The 26,455-nt window shown below is 37.9% G+C and overlaps 1 long non-coding RNA gene across 1 annotated transcript; it reads right to left on the bottom strand.

Moving 5' to 3' along the window:
- Positions 1-619: 619 nt before the first annotated feature.
- On the bottom strand, positions 620-22,902 carry LOC117802593. Its single transcript, XR_004625952.1, has 3 exons — positions 22,744-22,902; positions 2,557-2,618; positions 620-969 (listed from the first exon to the last, which is right to left on the bottom strand). It is a non-coding gene; the product is annotated as an uncharacterized LOC117802593 (long non-coding RNA).
- Between the last annotated feature and the right edge of the window lie 3,553 nt (positions 22,903-26,455).

Consider the following 26,455-nt stretch of genomic DNA (forward strand, 5'->3'; position numbering starts at 1 on the left):
TGTGACGGGTTGGATATAGTAGTTGAAAAAGAAAAGCACCCCTTACTTAAAAAAAAAAAAAGACCCCCAAATACAATAAAATACAATGAAACTAGGAACTTTTGGTCCAAACCTGCCAAATCAACTGACAAATCTCGGGGCACCATCGTCTATTGCCATTCTGAATCTCCCTACTGGACAGTTCCTAAATTCATGTTTCAGGAAGCTGGTCTCCATTTGGACATGGACCTCCATTGCAAAACCTGGAGAGGGCTTAGAAAAGTGGCTTCCAGGAGCATTCAATTCCTCATACAAGTGAAAGAAAAGCTGTCAAACATTCACATCACCTTGCTCAGGTTTCTTCGAGAAATGCTCTTTGTCAGTTCACCGTGCTCCAGTATATTAACCACCTCCATCCAATGCCAATAAAGAACAGGGCAAAAAAAGGAGGCGTGACATGGGAGGAACATTCCAGAGAACTTCATACCACTGAGAACCAAGGACACAAGATTAACTTGATTAATAACAGGAAAAAAAAGATAAAAGAATAAACTCTCAAAGCATCACGTCCTCTCACCTTCCCAACCCCTCCCTTCATTGCACTCACCACTTTTTGGTAAAAGTTTTTTATGTGTTTGGTTTTATTTTGTTTTATTCCAAAATAATTGATGCTTAAGGTATTGGTTAAGCACACAGGGTCATAACATGAGAGGCCTCAGGAAATTCATAACATGAGAGCGCCAGGGAATCATGTCCATGTGGCCAAGATCCATCCTCTGGTTTGTTAGACTATCCTCCTGCAGCAACAAGAGCCCTGCCAAGTCACCAGGCTGGAACGGCAACACGACACTCCACAGAGAATCAAGACATTTGATTTGAAGTTCAGTCTCAGCTGTGTCATGTAATCTTTCTAAGTCTTGGTTTCCTCATATGTGAAAGGAGGAATTTAAAATCCCGGCCTTGTCAACTTCAAGGGGCTTATGGGAGAATCTGAAAAAGGTAAATAAAAACTTCTTTGTAAATTATAAAACTACAGCAACACCAGCTTGTTTGATTATTATTCCTCTTATTATAGTTGTCAGATGAGGTGTTGGGCTACTCATCTGGCAGGGTGTGAGTAGTATAGACCAAATCTATCTTCATTGTTGAAGTCAATCCCCAAACTCTAACCACCCCCTTAAGGTGAATTACTATTGTGTGTCATTTTCATACCAGAAGGATATTTGTGGACGCCAATGAGAGCATAGAGTAATAACAAATTTGTTCTAGTGCTCATTGTGCCTTGTTGACCTCGGATGGACATTAATGAACAAGTGTCAATTTTATTTCAACTTGTAGAACAAGTGGAACAATAAATCAGTGGGCCCCACTACTATGAACTTGGCATGTCTCATTATTTAGAAACTGTGTAAAGAAAATTCTAGAAAGAAGCTTGATTTATTCATAAGAACTAATATGTTCGGGCGCCTGGGTGGCACAGTGGTTAAGCGTCTGCCTTCGGCTCAGGGCTTGATCCCGGCGTTATGGGATCGAGCCACATCAGGTTCCTCCGCTGGGAGCCTGCTTCTTCCTCTCCCCCTCCCCCTGCCTGTGTTCCCTCTCTCGCTGGCTGTCTCTATCTCTGTCAAATAAATAAATAAAATCTTTAAAAAAAAAAAAGAACTAATATGTTTGCTTCTATTTTTCTTCTAGTTTGTGGCACTTCTCAATATGTTGGTTAATCATCCTATTAATAGTCTGAAATTCTGTGTGGGTAAAATGGGGTTAATAAATTATTACAGAAATCATCATTAGTGAACTCCCTAACAAACCCAAATTACTCTTTGGTTTCCAAGTTTTTCCTACTGCTCCAAACTAAAAAGTTCAGTAATGTATCAGTGTAACTGGCATTACTAATGTCCTCTGCTATGTCATCCCATCATCAAGAGAATATGCTAAGAAGGGAATTGATTATAATCAGAATTATATGCCACCATAGCTTAGCTGTGCTCTTATACTAACCTCTAGTTCTAAAATAATGCCTCCTATTTTTAAAATGTGGTTGGTATTTTTAAACAAAAGATAGAGCAGCAGTGAGATGACAAGATGAGCCAAAACCAAATGAACGAATTATTCTTATAACTCAAACAACAGCGGCAAGTCAGGACATGCAGACTGTTGATGTGACTCAACCACAATGCACATCTTAGTGATGAAGAATTTAATCAATTATCTACATGTTTGATGTGTACAAGGTATCAAACTTCCAGATACCAGCTGAATTTCCCCTCCTTTTAGTCAAAATGTATTGGACTCATGTACACCTAGGCAAATGCCGATAGGGAAGGGTTGGTGTGTAATGAATGTAACCATAATATAATAGTCATTAATCAAGTTATTTTAGAATCACAAATTATAGAATAACAAGGGGGAGACATCTGTATCAGCAATATGGTTGACTAGACTTCTATGGAAACTGCTCCTGGAACAGCCCTAACACTTAAAATTCTTCATGAAACCTTTTTAACCCCTTTTTAATTCATGGCTGAGACAGTGGGGAAAGAACTATGTGAGAGCTAAAAGCAGGCATTAGCTTACCATTAACCCTAGGAGGTCCAGAGCCTGGGACTTAATAGACCTAAGGGAGACTGGAAACAAATCTGTGAAAACAAGGGAAGAAGTCAGTCAGAGACTCTAATTGAATCTGAAACTGCTCCCCCTACCAAGGATTTTCACCCTTGAGGGAGACAATAGGAATACATGATTCTCTTGACCTTGACTGTAAAAGGAGTTGGGGAAAAGGCTCCCCTTAGAATTCCAAGCTATGGAAACAATCTAAGTGTCCATTAGTAGATGAATGAATAAAGATGTGGTATATACATAAAATGGAATATTATTCAGCCATCAAAAGAATGAGATCTTGCCATTTGCAACAGCATGGAGGGACTTAGAGGGGGTATTTTGCTAAGTGAAATAAGTCATACAGAGAAAGAGAAATACCATATGACTTCACTTACATGTGGAATCCAAAAAGTAAAAGAAACAAAGCAAAAACAGACCCATGAATACAGAGAATAAACTGGTGGTTGCCAGAGGAGAGGTGTGTAGGGGGATGGGCAAAGTGGGCGAAGGGGAGGCATAGGCTTCCAGTTATGGAATGAATAAGTCACAGGGATGAAAGGTACAGTATAGGGAATATAGTCAATGCTATAGCATTGTATGGTGACAGATGGTAGCTATACTTCCGGTAGGCATAGCATAATGTATAAACTTGTAAAATCATTACGTTGTACATCTGAAATTAATGTACCATTATGTGTCAACAATAGTTCAATAAAAAATGGCATGTCAAAACTCATAAAACACAAATAGAGACAAATGTATAATTTTAAAGTATGTCGTAGCAAAGAAGACTAAAAATCAGTGAGATATACATCCATCTCAAAAAAGCCTAAAAACATAGCAAATTAAAATAAAGCAGAAAATGTAAGATAATGAAGAGAAGAAATTAATGAACTAGAAATAATACTTACAGTAGAAAATATGAACCAAGTAAAAACTTGTGTGCTTAAAAAAAAAACTATTAAAACTTATCAACTCCTGGAGATATTAGCAGAAGAAAAAAGAAGAGATGAATTAGATAAATTCCTAGAAAAATAAAACTTACAAAAACTTATACAGAAGAAATAGTAAATCTGAACAGTTTATAACAATTTGAAAGTCTGAGTCTGTAATTAACAACCTGCACAAAACAATCACAGTCTCACAGAACGTTGACTTCACAGGACAAGACTACCAAAGAATATACAAAGAGTAAACACTATCCAACATAATTCATGAAGTCGTAATAACTTCGTTATCAAAGCTTGCTAAAAACATTGCAAGAAGAGAAACTTATAAACCAAACCTCACTCATGAACATAAATGCAAAAAATCTTAATATACTAGCATAGAAAACCTGGTAATTAATTTGAGAAGGCAGGGGAGAGTTACGCAAGAAACAAGGTAGAAGACTTTATTTATAAAGATTGAGAACTACATTAAATTGTGCATAATAAGAAAACAAACAACCCATTAAAAAATGGGACAAAGACCTTAATAGACACCTTGTCAAAGAAGATATACAAATGGCAAATAAGCTTATAAAAAGACACTCCACATCGTACGTCATCAGGGAAATGTAAATTAAAACAACGAGATACCACTATACACCAATTAGAATGGCCGAAATTCAGAACACTGACGACACCAAATGTTGGCAAGGATGTGGACAACAAGGGCTCTCATTCATTGCTAGTGGGAATGCAAAATGGTACAGCCACTTTGGAAGACAATTTAGCTGTCTCTAACAAAACTAAAAATATCCCTATATGTGATTCAGTAATTGTACTCCTTCGTATTTACCCAAAGGAATGGAAAACTTTTCTGTGATTTTATTCACACAAAAACTTGCACATGGATGTTTACAGCAGCTTTATTCATAATTGTCCAAACCTGGAAGCAACCAAGACATCCTTCAGTAGACAAATGGCTAAACTGTAGTATATTCAGAAAATGGAATATTATTCAGTGCTAAAAATAAATGAGCTATCAAGCCATGAAAAGATATGGAGGAACCTTAAATGCATGTTGCTAGGTGAAAAAAGCCAGTCTCAAAAGCCTGCATACTGCATGATTCCAGCTATATGACATTCTTGCGAAGGCGAAACTATGGAGAGAGCAAAATGATCAGTGGTTTCCAGGCGGCTAGGGTAGGGAGGGATGAATAGGTGGAACACAGAGAATTTTTAGAGCAGTGAAACTACTCTGTATGATACTATAATGGTGGCTACATGTCCTTACACCTTTGTCAAACCCATGGGGTGTATAACACATAGAGTGAGACTTCATGTAAACTATGGACTTCAGTTAATAATAATTTATCAATTTTGGTTCATCAAATGTATGACTCTAATGAGAGATGTAGTCATCAGTAGTCATGTGGCAAGAAAGATTTGATGAACCTAAAAAAGTCTTCCGAGTTGATCAAGGTCTGATGCAATGGGACATGACAGCACGCATCCTGGAAACTGGGAGGACATGGGCTTTAGAATCTAAAAAGCAGCCTTGACTCGCTCTTCCACCACCTCCTAAGTGTGCTGCTGGGAATTTATGCAACTACTCATAGCCCCAACCTTCTTCAGCAAAAGAAAAGATTCGTTAGAGTAACATCTTATGAGAGTTTTAATTGTAAGACAAGATTCCCTCTGCCAATGGGAATTAGAAGCCTGAGACCAAATGGACCAGTAAAAATAGGGGAAGGAAGGGGAAAACTGAAGTGGAATCACAGAGGGAGACAGACCATGAAAGACTCTGGACTGCAGGAAACAGAGGGTTCCAGAAGGGAGGGGGGTGGTGGAATGGGTTAACCGGGTGATGGGTATTAAGGAGGGCACATGTTGTGATGAGTACTGGGTGTTACACGCAGCTAATGAATCATTGAACACTACATCAAAAACTATATGTTGGTTAATTGAACATAATAATGAAAAAATAATAAAAAATTAAAAAAAATCTTTTATGGCTTCTTTTCTGAGATCTGTGTAGCATACCTAATGGCACTTTTGTAGGGAGACTTCTCTAAAAACAAGTGAGGGAATGAGCTAGAGACAAACTGCCAATTGGTGAAATGCTTCTCCATTAGTTGAATTTTCATATTTTTATCCTTATCTTTTTATCTCTTAAACTAAGTAAACAGTAAACTAAGAAAATAATTAAGACCTATGTCTAAACTGATGGGATTATAGACACCATGAAGTTATTCATGGTCAGAGCTTCTGCCTGGCAATTTGATACCATGTCAAGACAATTTCAGTTTCTTAATTTCCTTCATATAGCAATCACTTAAATAATTGAAACAAATTTTCTAAGTCATATCCTTCCCCATTTATTCATAATTATCCAATCAATTGAAGTACTTTCCTGTAACTTCAACCATAATATAATAAGTGCTATAATCAGATAAGTTTAAAGTTTAATCAACTCAGACTTCTATGTCTATGGAAATGTTTTAGTAATCTAAATTAAAATCACCTACGATAATTCACTCACTACTCTCAATGGTATTTGGTAGCTCAAGGAGGCACACATGTCATGGGGTTAGCATTCAATGGCTCTGTATTGTATTAAGTAAAAGTCATTTTCTTTAAGCACAATGTAAATTGCGTTTTAATATCTCCATAGATTTCTATATTGGCAAGAGGAAAGCAGAACAAAATTTCTAAATAAACTTGAACGGAATTGCCCAGTGCTATTAATCAGTTCATCTCCATATTTTAAGGACATGAATTCGCTTGCTTAAAAGCCATCTGATGAAATTCTAGTGCTTGTATTTTGAAGGGGAAGTAAGCTCAATTTCATTAGAGTCCATGGTGACATAGCCAAAGTAAGCATATGCAAATTGTTTATGCTTTGGGAATACTCCACTCTGTCATAAAAATCCAATTAAATTATATATATATAATGCAGAATAGATTACACGAACACAGGGTCTATGGAGCTACTGAAGGCAAAAGTCTACTAGATCAGGAGGCCACTTCTGCACCTCTCAGCAGTACACAGTGATACCAAATCTGAAAATCGATTGTTGCTTTTTTCCAATTATACATTCTATTAACATTTAGAAAATATAGGAAATTATTGGGAAGGAATAATAATAGTTTGTAAACCCACTATTAAAAAATTTAAAATTTACTTAAACATTTTGAAATATAAAAAAGGAAATAAAAATCACCTGTAATGTCAATATCCAGAGACAATCACTTTTAACAATTTGATATCACACTTACATAAATAGGTACACACACACACACACATATATAAGGACTTACATATATCATTTTTTTAAATTGGGATTTTATTACTATATATGCAGCTCCTTACCCGGAATTTTTCACTAGATATTGTACCATTAGTTTTCTTTTCCTATTATTAACTATATTTCCAAAACATGTTTACTGTTGATGGCTGTAAAATATTTTTATTAGACTATAAACTCTATGAGCCTAGGGACTATATCTTGTTCATACAGCCAGTACCAAGTATGCCATAATTTATTTAACCATTTTCCAATTGTTTAACATTTAGTTGGTTTCCAAATTTTCACTGTCATAAATATTACAATATTATTAACATATGAATTTCCCCACTATTTCCCCTTTGCTGACAGCTATTCAGTTTCTTTCTCTCTCCCACCCTCAGAGAAGAGTCCTAGTTCTCCTAATGATTCTTTGAGATTTTGTGATGCAGATTTGGAAGGAAAGAAGTGAAGCTGAGGTTGAAGAATGAGAGTTGTGTGGGCTAGGACTGGAAGAGGAATTTTCTGAGAATTCAAAGATAAGTTGTGGGGGTAGCTATGTGAGAGAAATAGATGGGAGATGAGAGCTATTGAGCTATTGAAGTGGTCTCTCTACCCTCCTCACTTGGCATTGTAAAATGTCAAATATGAAAACTGAAGTGGAGTCAGTTTTTTTTGTTTTGTTTTGTTCTTTTTGCCTGCCCAACATTCATCTTTGACTAACAGGGCACCCTAACTTCTGAGACAAACAACCCCCAAGATTTCATTAAAGTTCATTTCTTGCTCATGTCACTCTCTAGTAGGTGCTCAGTGGGCGGCCTTCATGGAATGATGTAGGAACCCAGCAGCTTCCATGTGATGGGTTTGACATCCCCCAGGGCCTCTGAGTCCTCTACTGGTCCTTCCACAACCTGCATGGAGGTGAGCAAACAGCGAGAACACCAATTCTGCAGGAGTTTTAAGGGGCCAGAGCTGGAGATAGCATACATCCCTTTTGCCCCATTCCATTGCTGAAAATTCAGTCCCCACTCAGCTGCAGGGAAGTCATGAATGTAGTTTATGGCATCCCAGAGATGCCAGTCTCTGCCATCCCTCCTTAGTCTATAGAGTAGTGGTAAAAAAAACAAAAACAAAAACAAAAAAAAAACCCTGCTACTCGAGGTATTGGTGTTGTCCTCGTCAAATGATGGACAAGTAAGGCTATGCAGAATCTTCTTTCCAGGTATTTGAATGTTGAGTAAGGTGACAAAAGCATGGGGAGCATTTGGGACTAGTTCTTCTTGACAGTGGCGCCCTGTGGTGATCATTCTTTTGTTCCTTCGACCCATCTTTTTCAAGAACTAGATATTCAACTTTTCCTTCATATCCATGGTTTATCCACATCCTTCCAATAAATTCCCTTGTTGCCTAAGTTAGTCACAGCTGTTTTTTTGGTGCTTATAATCAAAGGACCCTAACGAATACAGAATCTGAATTATTTTGAAATTGTGTTTGGTGGTTATTGTTATTAATCTGTATTTCTTTGCTCATATAGTCACTTTGGGATGGTCGCTCTATAAAGTTTACAGAAATAACGTTGAGGTAAATTTATTTGTACACAAATCTTTACCTTATTTCTGATCATTTTCCCAAGCCAAATGTCTAGATCAACTCTATTTTTAAAAAGCATTTTAATACTAATTTTATACTTCAGTCATTTAAATATCAATACAAAATCTTTTCATATAATCGGCATTCCATTTCAGCTTTGGAAAATTGTGTTTTCATCATTACAAGGAATAGCAAGCACAGGAAAGCACTCACCACACAGCCTAGTATTAGTTAGATTGATGAATCTCATCATGAGTGAGGAATTCCTTACAGAAATTCTAGATCCAGTGAGAGCTTTCCTAGAAGCTACCCTGGGTTGCAAGAGGAAGGCGAGGAAAGTGTGGCCAGATCAGTAGTGAAGCCTTCTGCAGCTTATTTGGCTTGCTTTCTCTTATTCTTGTCTCCTCTCCTCTAACCGGTGGTGTCTCTTAGGACTCGTAAAGCACCAGGCCACTGGAGGTTCTGCACCCAGAAGCCAGTCAGGTAGCTAAGAAATTGCCTGTGAGGTCTTGCTGTTGCATGAAGACAAATTCTTTCAGAGAGGATGGGCTTCTCTTCTTGGCTTGGGAAAGGGAATGAGAATTGAGAAATCAGATAACCATGTATCCTGAAAAGATAAATAGGGAAAAAGCTTTTTCTTTTTTTTAAAGATTTATTTATTTATTTGACAGAGAGAGAGAGAGAGAGAACAAACAGGGGGAGCAGCAGGCAGAGGGAGAAGCAGGCTCCCTACTGAGCCCCAATATGGGACTCGACCCCAGGACCCTGGGATCATGACCTGAGCCGAAGGCAGATGCTTAACTGACTGAGCCACCCAGGTGTCCCAAGGGAAAAATCTTTGGGGAGGGCACGTATTGCATGATGCACTGGGTGTTATACGCAACTAATGAATCATCGAACTTTACATCAAAAACTAGGGATGTACTGTATGGTGACTAACATAATATAATAAAAAAATATCTTTAAAAAATCCATAAAAAGGAATAGTTTTTTTGAGCCTTGCATATACATAGGGCAATTCTTATATAATAATATTCAACTTTGAAATTAGAGTAGCTGTCACCGGTTAAAATTTAACTCAGCTATAGCCAACTCAGCCATGTAATTTGTTGTTGTGAGAGTTGCTGTGCTGCTTGAAAAATACATTCTTTATTAAAATATAAGCATAAAATATTTAATTAGTATTTTTTTTTAAGATTTTATTTATTCGACAGAGAGAGACAGCCAGCGAGAGAGGGAACACAAGCAGGGGGAGTGGGAGAGGAAGAAGCAGGCTCACAGCGGAGGAGCCTGATGTGGGGCTCGATCCCACAACGCAGGGATCACGCCCTGAGCCGAAGGCAGACGCCCAACCACTGTGCCACCCAGGCACCCCTTAATTAGTATTTAACCCAAAATGTGATATAGTATCTATTTAAAGAACAAGCACAAAATTAGCTGAAGATAGACATTTTTAACAGGCGATACAAAAGTGTGATCAAACGCTTTTAATAAAATTAAATTGGATAGTGTTTCTTACCTTGAAATCAAAGTCAGAAGAAAACAGAAAAGTTGTTTTTTAAAAGCCACCTATCAAAAAGACCTGGTATAATCATGTGAACAAATTCTTTTTTAAAAAAATTTTTTTAAAGATTTTATTTATTAATTTGAAAGAGTGAGCAAGAGAGCAAGAGCAGGGGTTAGGGGGAAGAGGCAAGCAGGGGGGAGAGGGGGAAGAGGTGGGGGAGAGGGGAAAGAAGCAGAGGGAGAGGGAGAAGCAGACTCCCTAGTGAGCAGAGAGCCTCATGTGGGATTTGATCCAGGACCTTAGGATCATGATCTGAGCCAAAGGCAGATGCTTAATTGACTGAGCCACCCAGGAGACCAATCTTTAAAAGCCAAACACGATAAACTTCTCTACTGAGCCCTGGAACAGTTTAAAGGAAAAGGTTACATTCTAAATATATGTTATAAGCAACATGACACTATTGCCAAACCTTAACAGAAAGAAAGCTACAAACCAACCTCACTTATGAATATTGGCCAAAAAAATCCTAAATGAAATATTAGAAGAGATAACTGAATGGAATACTAAATGGAATTCATGATAATAGATCACGAATAAGTGTAATTCATTCTAGACTGCAAGGATGATTTGATATTAGTAAATAAATTAACACACCATACTCTCTTAGCTGCCAAAAACATTTGTTTGATTCCAAATCTATCTGAGATTTTTTTTTAAAAACTATGATGTTGGATTGAATGGATATTGCCTGAATATTATAAAATAGTATACCCTGTAACTCTAAAGCTGGCATTATGCTTAGTGGATATATAATGGATGTATTTCCTTTAAAGCGAGAAATAAGATAAGTATATCGTAGGTCAGTACAATTATTTAATATTGTTCTGAATATTGAAGAAAATGCAATTAACCAAGAAAATGAAATGAGGCACACACACTTAAAGGGAGAATGCAAAATTATTAGTATTTCCAGCTAATATAATTTCTACTTGTGAACTCCAGGAAAACAAACCTCAAAACTTTTACAACTGTAAGATAGCTACCTTAAAAATAAAGATACAAAAATGCAATTGCTCTTTTCACATACCAACCATAACTAGTGAGAAAATTACCACATTTACAATAGCGACTAACAACAAAAACTCAAAGCAAAAAAAAAATAAAGTGATATATTCATGCCTATTGTGTTCAGCAATAATAGTAATGACAGCCACAGGAACAGCATGCATGTGGTACTGGCACAGGAAAGACAGACAGACTGCCAAGGAGCAGAGTCAAAAATCCCAGAAATGTTCAAGTATCATGAGAATTTAGAGAATAAATGTACCATTTCAAATCACAGGGGAAAGAATTGTTTTTCACTAAATAATTTGGGACAACCAGCTAGCCACTTTAGGGAAAAGTCACATTTCATAAATTAAATTCCAGTTAGTTGAAGAGCGTTAATAAATGGAAAAAATGAAAAAATATATGAGAAAACACTCCCAAGAATAACAGAGTGGAACATCTCTTTCTTAACTTGACACCAAAGCCAGAAACCATAGAAATTTACATAAAGTTAAATATTTCCTGGCAGTGAAAACAAACAAAATACCACAATTATAGAAGTTTAAGAGACTTAGGAAAAACCATTTAGTAACACACATGTTGGACAAAGAATTACTAACCACTGTACGAGAAGCTCTTACAAATCAATTATTTTTTAAAAAATGATCAAAGACTATAGTCAGTTTACAAATAAATTAGAATGTACCAAAAAATTGATACATTCAGTTTCATTATTTTCTAAAATGCAAATAAAACAAAAAGAAAGAAATTTTTAGGGTAAACTTCCCCTACCCCCCATTTGTTTAATTGAGGTATAACTGACATACAGCATTATATTAGTTTCAGGCATACAATTTGGTGATCTGATATTGTATATATTGTGAAATAATCAACATAAAGAGCCTAGTTCACCATACATAGTTATAGAATTCCTTTTTCTTATGATGAGAACTTTTAAGATTTACTCTCTTAGCAACTTTCAAATATGCAATACGGCATTATTAATCACAGTTACCATGCTGTACATTACATTCCCATGACTTCTTTATTTGTAACTAGAAGTTTGTACCTTTTGACCACCTTCACCCACTTCACTCACACCCCAACCTCCTCCTCTGGAAACCACCAAGTTGTTCTCTACATCTGTGTGCTTGTTTTTTGGTTTGTTTTTAGGTTTGTTTGTTTTTGTATTTAGATTCTACATGTAAGTGAGATTATATAGTATTTGTCTTTCTCTTTCTGACTTAATTCACTTAGCATAATGACCTGAAGGTCCATCCATGTTGTTACAAATGGCAAGATCTCATTCCTTTTTATGGCAAAATAATATTCCATTGTGTATATATTCCATATTTTCTCTTCATTCATCTGTCAATGGACATTTAGGTTGTTTCTATATCTTGTTTATTGTAAATAATGTTGCAATAAACATGGGAGTGCATATATCTTTTTGAGTGAGTGTCTTTTTTTCTTGCAGATAAATACCCAGAAGTGGGACTGCTGGGTCATATGATATTTCTATTTTTAATTTCTTAAGGAAACTCCATACTGTGTTCCATAATAACTATATCAATTTATGTTCTCACCTACGGTGCACAAGGGTTCCCCTTTCTCCACATCCTTGCCAATATGTGTTGTTTCTTACCTCTTTGACGATAACTATTCTAACAGGTGTATCTCCCTGATGATTAGTGATCAGCATTTTTTCACATATCTTTGGCCACCTATATGTCCTCTATGGAAAAAAGTCTTCAGATCCTCTGCCCATTTTTTAACCATATTTTCTTGCTATTGAGTTGTACGAGTCCTTTCTATATTTTGGATATTCACCCCTTACCAAACACATGATTTGCAAATATTTTCTCCCATTCAGTAGTTTGCCTTTTCATTTTGTTAATGGTTTCCTTTGCATGCAAAAGCTTTTTGGTTTGATGTAGTCCTACTTGTTTAGTTTTGCTCTTGTTGCCTTTACTTTTGGTGTCAAATCCAAAATCATCATCTTCAAGACCTGTCAAGGAACTTATTGCTTATATTTTCTCTAGGAGTTTTATAGTTTCAGGTCTTACATTCAAGTCTTTACCATTTTGAGTTAATATTTGTATATGGTGTAAGAGAGTGGTTCAGTTTCTTTTTTGTGTGTGTGTGTATGTGACTGTCCAGTTTTCCGAACACCATTTATTGAAGACACTGTCCTTTCCCCCACTGTATATTCTTGACTTCTTTGTCATAAATTAATTGACCATATTGGCATGGCTTCTTTCTGGGTACTCTATTCTGTCCCATTGATCTATGTGGTTTTTTTATGCCAAAATCATACTGTTTTGATTCTATAGCTTTGGAATACAGTTTGAAATTTGGGAGAGCAATGCCTTCAGCTTTATTCTTATTTCTCAAGATTGCTTTAGCTATTTGGGGTCTTTTGTGGTTCCATACAAATTTCAGGATTGTTTGTTCTATCTCTGAAAAATGCCATTAGAATTTTGATAGGGATTGCATTAAATCTGAAGATTACTTTGGGTAATATGTACATTTTAATGATATCAATTCTCCAATCCATGAGCACAGAGTATCTTTTCATTTATTTGTGTCTTCTTCAGTTTCTTTCATTAATGTCTTATAATTTTCAGTGTATAGGTATTTCGCTTTCTTGGTTAAATTTATTCCTAAGTATTTTGTTCTTTTTGATGCAACTATAAACGGTTTGTTTTCTAAGTTCTCTTTCTGATAGTTTATTAATGTATAGAAACACAATGGATTTTTGTATCTTGATTTTGTATCCTACAATTTTTTTTAAAAGAAATCTTTTAAAACCATAATATTGGCATCAGATGAATAACAAGCCAAATGTTGGTGTAGGGGACGCAAATTTTTATCTCTACCCTCTTAGGGTTTTCCAGCTGGGCCTGATAATTAAACTGACATAAGACATATTAACAGGAGAAAAGCACACACATTTATATTAAGTTTTACATGATGTAGGAGCCCTCATAAGGAATGAGACCCAAAGAACTGGTAAAACCTACAGGCTTCACAGTAGGTTGAACAAAGAGAGACAATTGTAGAAAACTAACTATATGGGGAGCCTAAAGGAAGATAAGATTTATTTTAACAAGGTCTGCTTGAACAGATTTCTTTCAGCCTCAGTTCCCTGTCACTGGTGATAAGAATGTTTTCCTTCCTCCTGGTATAGGGAGGACACCTTTCACATGGGAGTTTTATCTCCTACCTTCAGGAATAAAAAGCAGGGTCAGAGTGTCCATCGTGGATCTGCCATTTTTCAAGTGACTTTAATTCAATAAATCAATATACTAGAGCAGCTCACTTTGGGTTGGGATGCTCTGCTCTGCTTCTTTGGCAAAGGAGACAGAATATTGGCATTTCTCAAAAGCTGCTGAAAAGAGTATGAATGGATACAATCTTTCTGGGAGGCATTTTTAATCAATCACAATTATAATTGGGCAACCTATTCAATCTAAGAATCTTATATTTAGAAATTCTCCACAAAGAGATAGTTATACAACAGGGAAAACATATGTGCATAGATATACCTGTTTGCATCACCGTAAAAGCAAAATTGAAAACATAAAGCAAAACATAATGTCCATCATTAAATGATTGGTTAAGTAAATAAGAAATTCTGTTATCATTAAGAAATAAGGTAGTGTTTTATTGATTGAGGTAGAAACATGAAATCAACATGTTTTCAAGTGAGAAAAAAATAGGCTGTCGTGTAGGATGAATTTATTTATAAAGCACGCATATGTCCACATTTCTATATATGTGTCCATGTACATTTAGAAATCTAGAAGTTTATCTCTGGATGGTGAGATTTTGGTGATTTTTATTGTCTTAGTATATCCTTTGCATTTGTTTTTATGTTTTGTTTTGTGATGTTTTGTTAATGAGCATGTATCATTTTAATAACAAAATATTAACTTTTTCAAAATAAGTCACCTTACCTACCAGTTCCCTAACTCTGTTCACTGTCTTTGTCCCTCCTTTGCACCAATTTTACTGCATTTTTTCAATGCTAAGTAGCATATGTTTTTTTCCACTGCCATGCATCTTAAAATAGATGGCATTTCACAATTGCTGTCGGCCAGGGGACCAACATGACATAGTTGCCATTGCCTGTGTATGTGCAAACTTGGCCATGGTTATTCATATTGCCATGACTTCAATTAATTAGGCACATTATTAGTTCTACATCTGTTGAGTGTAATTGACATTTAAAATTGCTTTGGTTCATATGGCTGTATCACTAATCACCTCTAAAACAGCAACAATCACTTTATTATTTCTCACAGTTTCTGTGGGCCAGGAATTCAGGAAGGGCTTGGCTGGGTGGTTTTGGTTAAGAAATATCTCATGAGATCGCAGGCCCTTAGAAGCTGGAATGGACACAGCAGCGGTGGGGGAAGCAGGAGCGGCTGGAAACTCGCAAAGCATCTTTCTCTCTTCATGTAGTGGGCTTTTCCACATGATCCCTCAGGAGTTGGGTGAGTTTGGGTTTCCTTGCAACATGGCAGCTACAGATCACTGAGACTGTTCACACAGGGGCCCTGTGCTACAGAGCAAATATTCCAGCAAGCCAAGTGGCATCTGAATCTTCTTTTCAGACCTAGTTTCAGAAATTGTGCCAGAGCTGATGCTTTCTATTGGTTACAAGCAAGTCACCAACTAGCCCAGACACAAGCAGGAAGAAATAGGCTTTCCCTCTTCATGTGGAAGCAGTAAGGTTCTAGAAGCACGTATGGGACAAAAACTCTTATCGTGGCCACTGGAAAAAAAAATATCTGGCACGAAACATTTTCAACATGATTACACTATTATATGGCATTGACGCATACAGTTTTTTAAATTCAGAAAGGTACTACATGATAAAAACAAATCCCTTTCTTTATATGTCTAACAGCGTTATTTCAGTAAGTGTAAACTAAAAATTCTAGGTGATAAGGGAGCAGTGTCTCATAGTTTAACTGGCAGAATTCCTTCTTTTGTAGTGGCTTCTTAAAGGTCTCCTATTTGTCCATCCAGGTCCACCTTCCACACTTCTCATGATCTTGACACTATGCAGACATGCTCCTGTGCCCTCTGCTTCAGCTCAGGCTGGACCCCTGGGGAGGCCTAGCAGGGGACAGGAAGGAGGGAGGAGAGAAAGGGAGGAGCACGCACCCATGCACCGCCTTGTTCTATCCCTGGCAGCGTACCTGACTCAGGCAGCCTGCCCCACCATTCTCTCTCCTTACAGGTTTCTGTAACATCTCCCACGTCTCATTCTTTTATTGAGGTGGGGACAGCTTCTCTGATGTTAGCCCCAGGTTTCTGAACTTTCCTTTGTGGTTCCCCCACACCTTGCAATTAGCACCTGTGGAAATAAATCCCTGACTGGGTGAGAGGCACAGAGAATAATGCTATGTCTTACAACTAATGGCGTATTAGAATAGATGAGGTAATTAAGTACAGCTTAGAACTGACAAACTTTCCTTCACCTTACATGCTAGCAGGATGCACAGGGCCTGTCCTGTCCAAGGCCTTCCCACTGTGGGGAGAGGCTGGTGGAGCCGGAAGCTCAGGTGAGACCTCGGGAACATTCCCTGTTGTAGACAGGCATGGCCAGTGGACTGTGGGGGCAGTGATCCGCTGTCATATTTTCTATCTTGTAATTCCCTTGTGCTACAGCCACATGCAACGTGTGCTCAGTGTGACAGCCTGAGCTCATCTCTGACATAAGCCAGGCCCGATCCTGCCTTCGCTGTATAGCAGAAGCAGAAGAGCAGCAAGAAGAAGAAGGTGGCCACCAAGCATCAAGAAGTGACCTAAGAAGGGTGGACAGTTGACTGAGGTGACAAGGAAAAACTGACATGGAGTAAGGAGGGACATGGGTGGTTTCTCACTTTGGGCGCACCTTAGAGCTGTTGGCCATCTACAGGCTTTTGGCACATGTACTCCCTAAAGTCATTTTGAAAAACTATGTAGCCACTTGCAAATTTCTCAGATACCTGGGGAGGGAAAGAGAATGAAGACAGGACACCCTGCTGCCCCAGGCGACTCAGGGTGTCCAAGGAGAGGACAGATCCATGAAGACTGGGGACACCCGGGTTTCATACAGTTTTAACCCTATGTCAGTGAGCCTATTTCTTGAACACTTATGTGCATGAGGCCAATCTCAGCACATCCCTGCACGTCGGTGATGGGATGAAAGCCAGAACTTCCCAATCACTGGAATCTGCTTAACAATTTTCAGAGCGTCAGTTCCGCCAAATACTGCAGAGATACATTGCACTGAAAACCAGGCATACTCTTTTCAAGTAGGAATAGGTGAAGGGATACTGTTTTGCTTTCATCTGATCAATTATGAATTCTTCTGAAAGTTACCAAAAAGGAGTGTGCTGACTAACTGGTTGTGGAAAAACCGCTTTACAAAAATTCAGTTAAACTTTTTTACAAAAATATTATTTCAAATATGTCTGCCAAGTGAATGAATCCTATTTTTCCCAATAATTGTAATTATTAACATTTGTCAAGAAGGAAAAAAAAAGATTATATTGCCAAAAATAAGAATGATTAAAAAGGATCACAAGGAGAGTCAGAGCTTTGCACCCTGTGTACTGTTTATACTAGAAAATCTCTTGCGACTCCCTTCTCTACCTCCTCTCCAGTTCCCCAGATTACAAGAATTGTTCTACATGCAAAGATCTGTTTCCAAAACTGTAGCAGTTGTTACGTAACTCTCACCTGAGCACCTGTAGTGTCTCCTAAAGATTAGCTGTGATAGTGCATTTTGCCAGAGGTGTCCACCTCCCTTGAACAGGCACTAAATATTCATATTTAGATACTAATTCTTAAATATTTCAACATTAAAATGCATTTAAAATAAGAGAATTATCTGAAAAATAACCCTGTTCTGAGGGTTTCCTACTTTCATTTGTTAATGGATTAATAAACATTGTTGTGGAAAGTGAGAAAATAGATTCATCTTTGTATTATCCCCCCCACCCCCAAAATCATTCAAGTCTAGGAAACCCCACCTACGCGCAACAGCAACCCCGGGCAAATATTCCCAGGAATTCCAGTTATCCGCATATGCAATGCTTGACCCACACATTTTATGTCATACTTAGTAGGTACAGAAGTATAAGGGCGTTTGCCCCAAAATAAGCTGCAAAAATCAACATGTTGTAAAACCGAGTGCCCCACAATACAAATATGTACATTCACAATTGGAAAACAGGCAAAAAGATATGAGAAAGGCAGCCCACAGGAGAGGAAATAACAGCTGGCCAAAACACACATGATGAAGAAGTTCAACCCCACCACTGATCAGGAAAGTGCAAACCTAAAACCACAAAGTGATAGCATTTTGTACTCTTCAGACTGGCAAAACCTTAAAAGTTGAGTGTTGGAGAATGCTGTGTTTGAGAAAATGTGAAACTATAAGAACTCTCATATACTGTTAGTGGGAGTGTGAAATGGGGCAACGACTCAGAATTTGGCAAAATCTAGTTAAGGAAATGCACTGCCTCCTACACAGCAATCAGGCGCGCGGTAGAGCTGCTGGGCTCCTCCAGCTTTTGCACATGTACTCCATAAGGTAATTTTGAAAAACTCTGCAGCCACGTGCAAATTTTAGACATGTAAAATTTTAAATCATAAATGTGAATAGCTGCAGAAGATGTAATTTTGTAATTGCTAGAAATACTGACATTTAAAAAATAAAACAGTGATGTCATTCATTTAAATCTATTCAAAAGTGGTATCAGATAACAAATACTATCTATTTTTAAAATTACACAAACTGCTCTCACTTAACATTTAGAAATTTTCTTTTTTTTAACTTGTATTTCCATTCTACATCCCACTGAAGTTTATCTTAACATAATACGTTTTTATGTTTGAACATCTTTTTTTGATCAACTTACCACCTGTTACAGATATGTGTATATAATGATAAATTGCAAAAAATAAAAAAATGTGCCTTTAAGACTCTGACAGTTAAAAATTTTTTTCTTGATTTAAGAAATTATCACTAAGTAGCTATTTTAAGTAGTAATTTTCATTACTAATTCTTGTCAAGTCTAACTACTATTACATGAATTGCTACTAAATTATTATTGGACAAAACCAAGTGTATTGCACATATTGTTAACTATTAAATGTAAAATTGTAAATTTTGATTAGAAATGCTTTTGATGGAATGAATGGAGAATTTTTTTCCATTTAGTTCATATATCCAGATATGAATATGGCTTATTGCTAAAAGGAAACAGGCTCATGAAATTAACCACAAAATAAAAGGAATGAGGCCATTAGCGGTATGAAGCTTACCAATAGTATATTAATGATTAAGTGCATTTTTTATAATAAATTCCACTAAATATACCTAGGTTATATAAATCTAATAAGTACATGATAAAAATGAACAAATGAGCTGAGAATTGATTAATGGGTGACAAGGAGCAGAAAATTTAAGTCCAAAGAAGAGTCTATATGGATTTATAATGTCCAATAATCTTTTTGCAAACGTAATGGAAATATTTCTTCTACAAATCTGATTAAACATTCGAGAAAATATAAAACACTAATTTACTTGTAACATGAGTTCCTTCTACTCTCTCTCTCTGTCTGTCTGTCTCTCTCACACACACAGGATGCCTAATTAAATTTGAATTTCAGAAAACAATTTTTTTTAAATTTTATTTTATTATATTATGTTAATCACCATACAGTACATCCCCAGATTCCGATGTAAAGTTTGATGCTTCATTAGTTGCGTATAACACCCAGTGCACCATGCAATACGTGCCCTCCTTACTACCCATCACCAGTCTATCCCCTTCCCCCACCCCCTCCCCTCTAACAATTTTTTAACATCAATGTTCCCATGGTACCTACTGAGACACACTACTTCAGGATATACTTACACTAAAATAATGCAAAACTACCTGTTGTTTATCTGAAATTCAAATTTAACTAGACATCCTGTCTTTGGTCTGAATTTTAAATTCCACCCAAGTTTTTGCCTTTAACAGAAAAATGAGGAAAGAGAGACATGAGGCTCTACTGTAGACCCTCAATCCAAGCAGACTATGTGGATTCCAAAATATTTTGAATTGTCCCTTTGGGGCACAGCACTATATTAAGATCCTGGGCGGGTAAGAGACCTTTCTTTTGGACAATGAGGGGAAGTAATAGTGAATGAGGAGATGGATGCTGCATGTGGCCCTCAGGCAGGTTAAGTTTAGAATGTAGAAATTCCTTTGTGCTAGCAACCATCCACATTGGGAAAGTTCCAGTACTACGTATGTGCATGTGCCTGTGTGTGTATGAAGTGGGGTGGAGGTGGGTACTGGCACAGCACACGCACCTTAATTTGAAGACCAGTATTCTGGGCAGAGTTTCCCAACAGGTCTGCACTAAATGGGTAAATGGGTTACGGTTGTGCCACAAGAGACTGACGTCTTCAGCTCTCAGGGTAGCCTTAGTTTAGAGACACAGTAGCATCTGGCAGAGGGACCCAAGTGAAAAGGGCTGGGAAGCCCCATATAGCAGAAACATTCCCTAATATACGTAGGGTGGCACGTCCATAAATGCTCACAACAGCAGTTTTTACAGTTACAAAAATCTAGACCTAAACTAAATGCCCGTAAGAGCAAAAATGGAGGAATGAGTCACTGAATATTCAGCTAACCAAGTACCATAGTGCAATTAAAATAGGTAAGCCTGGTCTCTAACTGCCAAAATGAAGAGATCTCAGAAACCTAGCACTGAGAAAAAAGCAGGTTGAAGAAGGGTGGCAGCCACAGTATGGTAAAAACGTAAAACGTACACAGGGAAATTTTTAAAAAATACAACCATCGGTATTAAATGCAGAGAAGCCCTGAGTAGAAGGATGTCGAGTAACTTGAGGAAAGTGCCTGCCTGTGGCGGAAGACTGGGATGGAGAAGGAGGCGTGAGAGCAATGGCAGAGGAGGGCACTCATGAGTGCAGGGGCCGGTCAGGCTCCGCTCTCCATTCTTTACACCGTTACTCATTTACTCCTTTCAACAACCCCAGATGGTACTGGATAGGATGATCCCCATTTTATAGAGGAAGTGACTGATACACAAAAACACAGACATTAGGGAACTTGTCCAAGCTCATATACCTTGAATAAAGGGTACAAAGGGGTCCTTCATTGTCTATTAAATTTTCTTATTATTAAGGATTTGAAAATATGGCAAAATGACAACACAACAGACGAATGGGTGTTTATTACACTTCATTATTTTCCACTTTTTTGAAATATCAAATTTAAAAGCTCTGCTTTATTTTTTCAGAAGCTGAGACTTATCTAATAAGATCATTCTAAAACTCTGGTTATGAATTCTTTCCACGAAAACATAAGTCTTTTTCTCATTTGTCCTCACCAATGGTAGATAAATTACATAAATGGGTGTCCGTTTTATTTTTGTGTAGTGAGATGGAAGTGAAGACATTCTATCTCAGTCTAAATTACACAGTATGGCCATAAACTAGGGTGCCACACTACAATTTATGTTATAATTTTTAATATTTAAGGGATGGTTTCCATCCAAAAAATCTGTGCTTTGCATGATCCAAATGGATGAATGGGAACTAGGCCCAATTTTCCCTTAATTGATTTAATTAACTAAATCTTTTATTTTTTTTTTTTGCAGATAAGTTAAAAGCCAATATTTAAAAGCTTGCTGCAATTAAATTTCTAAGAGCCAGGAGAATAAGCAGTATAAAGAGTAATCTTTGATTCATGCACCCAGGATAGTTTCAGGTGGTAATTTTATCTCCACTTCCAAAATATATTCTAACATTTCGTACAGAGCCATTGATGAGGAAGTTAATGGAATAATGGGGATGACAGTAAACATTCATTCCCCTGGAATTGCTCTCTTCCGGTGGATGTCTCCACAGAGACCAGGATGGGGGCAACTGGCCAAGCCTCCCTGACACATCTCAGCTGTTACTTAATTACCCTCATTTGTTTTCCCTTTCAAAAGCTAGTAGTTGTTGGGGCGCCTGGCTGGCTCAGTGGGTGGAGCAGGCAACTCTTAATCTTGGGGTTGTAAATTCGAGCCCCACGTTGGGTGAAGATGTTGCTTAAAAATAACATCTTCAAAAAAATTAAATTAAATAAAAATAAAAGCAAGTTGTTGGCTCCATTGTGAGCAGAAGAAAGACCTGGCCCAAGTCACATAGATGGATCTGAATAACAGCGTGCTTTCAGCTGCTGGGACCCCTGGGGGTCTTTAAGTAACTAAACAGCTGTAGGACTGTGAATCCTAGACAATGAAGGAGACACACAGGTAGAATGTGAGCTCCTACTGCCACCACCAACTTGTCACACTGTCTGAAATTCCTATCAACACTCTCAGGTTCAGACATTGATCCAAGGGATTGCTTATCTCAATGTAACGAGGAACCTTGTACAAAGAGGACACTGTCCCTGAATATGGCTTAGCGTATTTGATTAATTGGCTGACAGTTTAGAGACAGCAAAAGATAAGAGAGTGGGGCACAGAAAAGATAAGTTTTAATGAGGAGAATATAGAAAAGCACACGTTATAGAGGCAATAGCAATTAGGGCAGCATATTAGGGTTCCTCAGAGAAACAGAACCAGTAGGTTATTTTATATATATTATACATAAGTTATTGATATATATCCCATATATATCTTTATAGAAATGTAAACCAATATTCTATTGATATATATATAGTTATATATACATGCATATAATCTACATAGAGTTTTATATATAGAGAGAGATTTATTATAAAGAATTGCTCACGTGATTATGGAGGCAGAGAAGTCCCACAACGTGCTGTCTGTAAGCTGGAGACCCAGAAAAGCTGGTGGTATAGTTCCGTCCAAGTCCAAAGGCCTGAGAACCAGAAGGCTGGTGGTCCCAGTCCAAGGGCAGGAGAAAACCAATGTTCCGGCTCAGCCAGTCAGGCAGAGAGTTAACTCTCCCACTCTCCAATTTTTTGTTCTATTCAGACCCTCAAGGCATTGGACATAGCCCACCCACACTGGGAAGGGTGATCTGCTTTACTCAGTCTATGGATTCAAATGCTAATTTCATCCAGAAACACCCTCACAGACACACCCAGAAATCATGTTTAGCCAAATCTCTGGCACACTGTGATCCAGTCAAATTAACACATAAAATTAACCATCACAGGCATGCTGCAATAGAATCGCAAACCGGGAGAACTGAGACACTAGGTACGGGGATGTGGAGGAATCCAAGAGGATTAGGAAGTAGGAATCACAACCTTTGCCTTCTTCACATTATCCAGGCTTTAACCTTGAACAGCTACTGTGGGGAATTCAGTGACTGAAGACTCTGAGAGTTCAGACGCGTACTTCCAGACCCACAAAACCAGTCAGTATCACCAAGATGCATCTTGTGGAATGGAAGGGGGGATGTAAGAAAAAGTACACATCAGCCAGCGGGCTGTTCTATTACTTACCAGTTAATGTCCTTGAATTCCATACACTTCAGGTCCCTCATAAAATGGAGATAACAACCTCCTCTTAGGGCTGTTGTGAGGATTATCAGAATGACTGATGAGAAAGAAACACTCAACCTATGTGAGCTGCATTAATCACTGCCATCACACACACACACACACACACACACACAATAGTAAAAGCATGGACCTTGGCCAAGGTCAACATCTCAGTCTCAATGGCTAATATCCAACACATATTTTCAAAGATCTAGTCTTTGCTTTGTTGACAAACATTTGATCAGCTGCTTGGCATGGGCACAGAAAGGTGAGGCATTGATTCTCAGCTGACCTTGTGCCAGCACCAAGATTAATCAGTTAATGCCAGGAGTCACTCAATAATGTCAGAATTAGCCAGGTCTGCACTTAAAACCAAAATCCATATGTCCTTATATATAATCGAAAATGATCTAAGGTGATCTGGGGGTTATTTTCTTTCACAAAATTGCTGGATTTTTGGTACAGGAACTGAGTACTAAAGACTATGTGAGAGAATTTGTGAACGACTTGTGTATTTCTCTGACAAGACACTAGAACTGTATACAAATGATTTAGATATTATTTCATATTCATTATGCTTTTCCACAGTAACTGCACACAGAATCAGCTACATGGTCCAGGTTGCCAGCATGTTTGGGAATAGCAATTCTCAACACTTGAAACCCAACTCAGCTGTACCAGAATCACCTGGTAGCTTGGCGAACAGCCCTCTTCACCCTCCGCTGCACCCCATGACATAATGAATCAGAATTTCTGAAAATGGGGCCCAGGAGTTTTCATGTTTAACAAGTTCCCCGGGGGCACCTGGCTGGCTCAGTCAGGCGACTGAGTGACTCTTAATGTTGGGGCCGGGCATCCAAGCCCTGAATTGGACATAGAGCTTATATAAAAAAATAAAATAAAATCCTTATAAAAAGTAAGTTCCCTCTGTAATTTTTACTCAGAGTGAAGTTTAAAACACTCTGTACTTAGGACAGAAGCCAGAATGGTCATTTGATATTAACCTTAAACTTTCCTATATCACAACGTTTCACCTTCAAACTATTGTTGACACTGTCAAAATTTAGTCCCTTTTGGGGGCGCCTGGGTGGCATAGCGGTTAAGCGTCTGCCTTTGGCTCAGGGCGTGATCCCGGCATTATGGGATCGAGCCCCACATCAGGCTCCTCTGCTATGAGGTTGCTTCTTCCTCTCCCACTCCCCCCTGCTTGTGTTCCCTCTCTCGCTGGCTGTCTCTATCTCTGTCAAATAAATAAATAGAAATCTTAAAAAAAAAAAATTAGTCCCTTTCTTTGCCCTATTTAAGCACAGTTTGGTTAATATATAATCATTCTAAAAATTAAATACCCTTCAGTGCCTTCAGGTCAGCATCCTGTATTCAATTTAATTGTGGATAATTAAAGAGGAGAAACACAGGGGGAAAGTTCGGTTGTTTGCCAGCTCTGATTGGTGACTTCAGGCCACTCCTCTGCCGGACCCGGGTGTGGTCCTGCCCTGCGCCCTCAGTGCAGCCTCCCTGCACTGTGCACACCACAGCACGCTGGAGGAGAGCACTGCACATGGTGTCCTGTGCATTTCATGATTGTGCTAGTCATTTCTCAGCCCAGGAACTGCTTGGTTTTCCCTAACTGTACACTCGCAGGGGACAATGGCAAGTGCTTGTGATTTATTTTTTCTCCATGTTAGCTTTGTTCTGACCATATTTACTGAACTGTAATTTTATGTCTACTGAACCTAATGAGAAAAATATTGGGGGGTGAGAGGCTGGGTTAGCCCCCAGTAACCCAGGTGATGGGTATTAAGGAGGGCATGTATCGCATAGAGCACTGGGTATTACATGCAAAGAATGAGTCATGGAACTTTACATCAAAAACTAAGCATGTACTGTATGGTGACTAACATAACATAATAAAAGAAAAAAGAAAAAGAAAACAAGTAAACTTCTATTTGCACTTTTACCTCACTTTTCTCCTAATTCGTTTTATTATATTTTGCGAACGCAGAGCTACGCGATAGATTTTTTTAACACTTTTCCACCAAAGATAGCGTGGCTTTCCCCCACTCTCCTTTAAACGAATTCAGACAAAACACAGCTCTACTTTAGCACATGCTCACGCTACACAGTCGGGGGTTATTCTAGGTCATCCGTGAGATGCTACAGTTCTCTGTGGATACGGTTTTATCTTCTCTCCACAGGTGACAAACGTTTATGTTCCCAACAGACTTTCTGTGGTCTTGCCATTGCCCTGCCCCATCTCTCCCACTGTGAGACTGTGGATTTAAAGAATAAAGAGCATTTTAATAACAGCCCGATCCAAATGTAATTAAGAAAGGTAATTTGGCACCGTTAAAAATATTACATAACATACATCAAAGACAAAGTCTAGATATTTCTTACCATCTGCTACTTTGGATGATCAGTTCTCTCCTCCACTGAGATTTAAATGTTCACATCAGTATTTTGAAGTGCGCACTTCTTTCTGAATCTCCTTGTATTTGCCTTATCATAACACATATCACACTGGATTAGAATCGCTTGTTTAACATTCAGCTTCCATGCTTGATTTTTAGCTTCACAAGAACGGAGATCATTTCTGTCTTACTCACCACTAGGTTCGAGTGTTCAGTCTCTGATGTATTAATATGTATTGGAATAAATGAGTGAGTGGAAGAACGAATGCATTTCTTGAGAAAGAACCATGCATTAGACTTTCATTTCTTTACAGACTCTTGAATAGTTCTTGTCCATTACTTTCCTTTTGTTCTACAATCTCTGAGCATAAATTTTACAGTGTGAATAGAATCTAAGATTTCATGTGTGTTCAGAGAGCCATACTTACAATATGTCTTAATTCCCTCCACTCAGCATTTTTAATGCCAAATACCCAACATAATTGTTATCTGCAAGTCTACTTCCGATCGCTGTTAACCTCTCTCATTTTCTGCTTCTGATTAGCATAGTAAATTTTGCTTTTACATTTTTTATTGA

The sequence above is a fragment of the Ailuropoda melanoleuca genome, chromosome 6, assembly GCF_002007445.2.
Source record: "Ailuropoda melanoleuca isolate Jingjing chromosome 6, ASM200744v2, whole genome shotgun sequence".
In the NCBI taxonomy this organism is placed as follows: domain Eukaryota; kingdom Metazoa; phylum Chordata; class Mammalia; order Carnivora; family Ursidae; genus Ailuropoda; species Ailuropoda melanoleuca.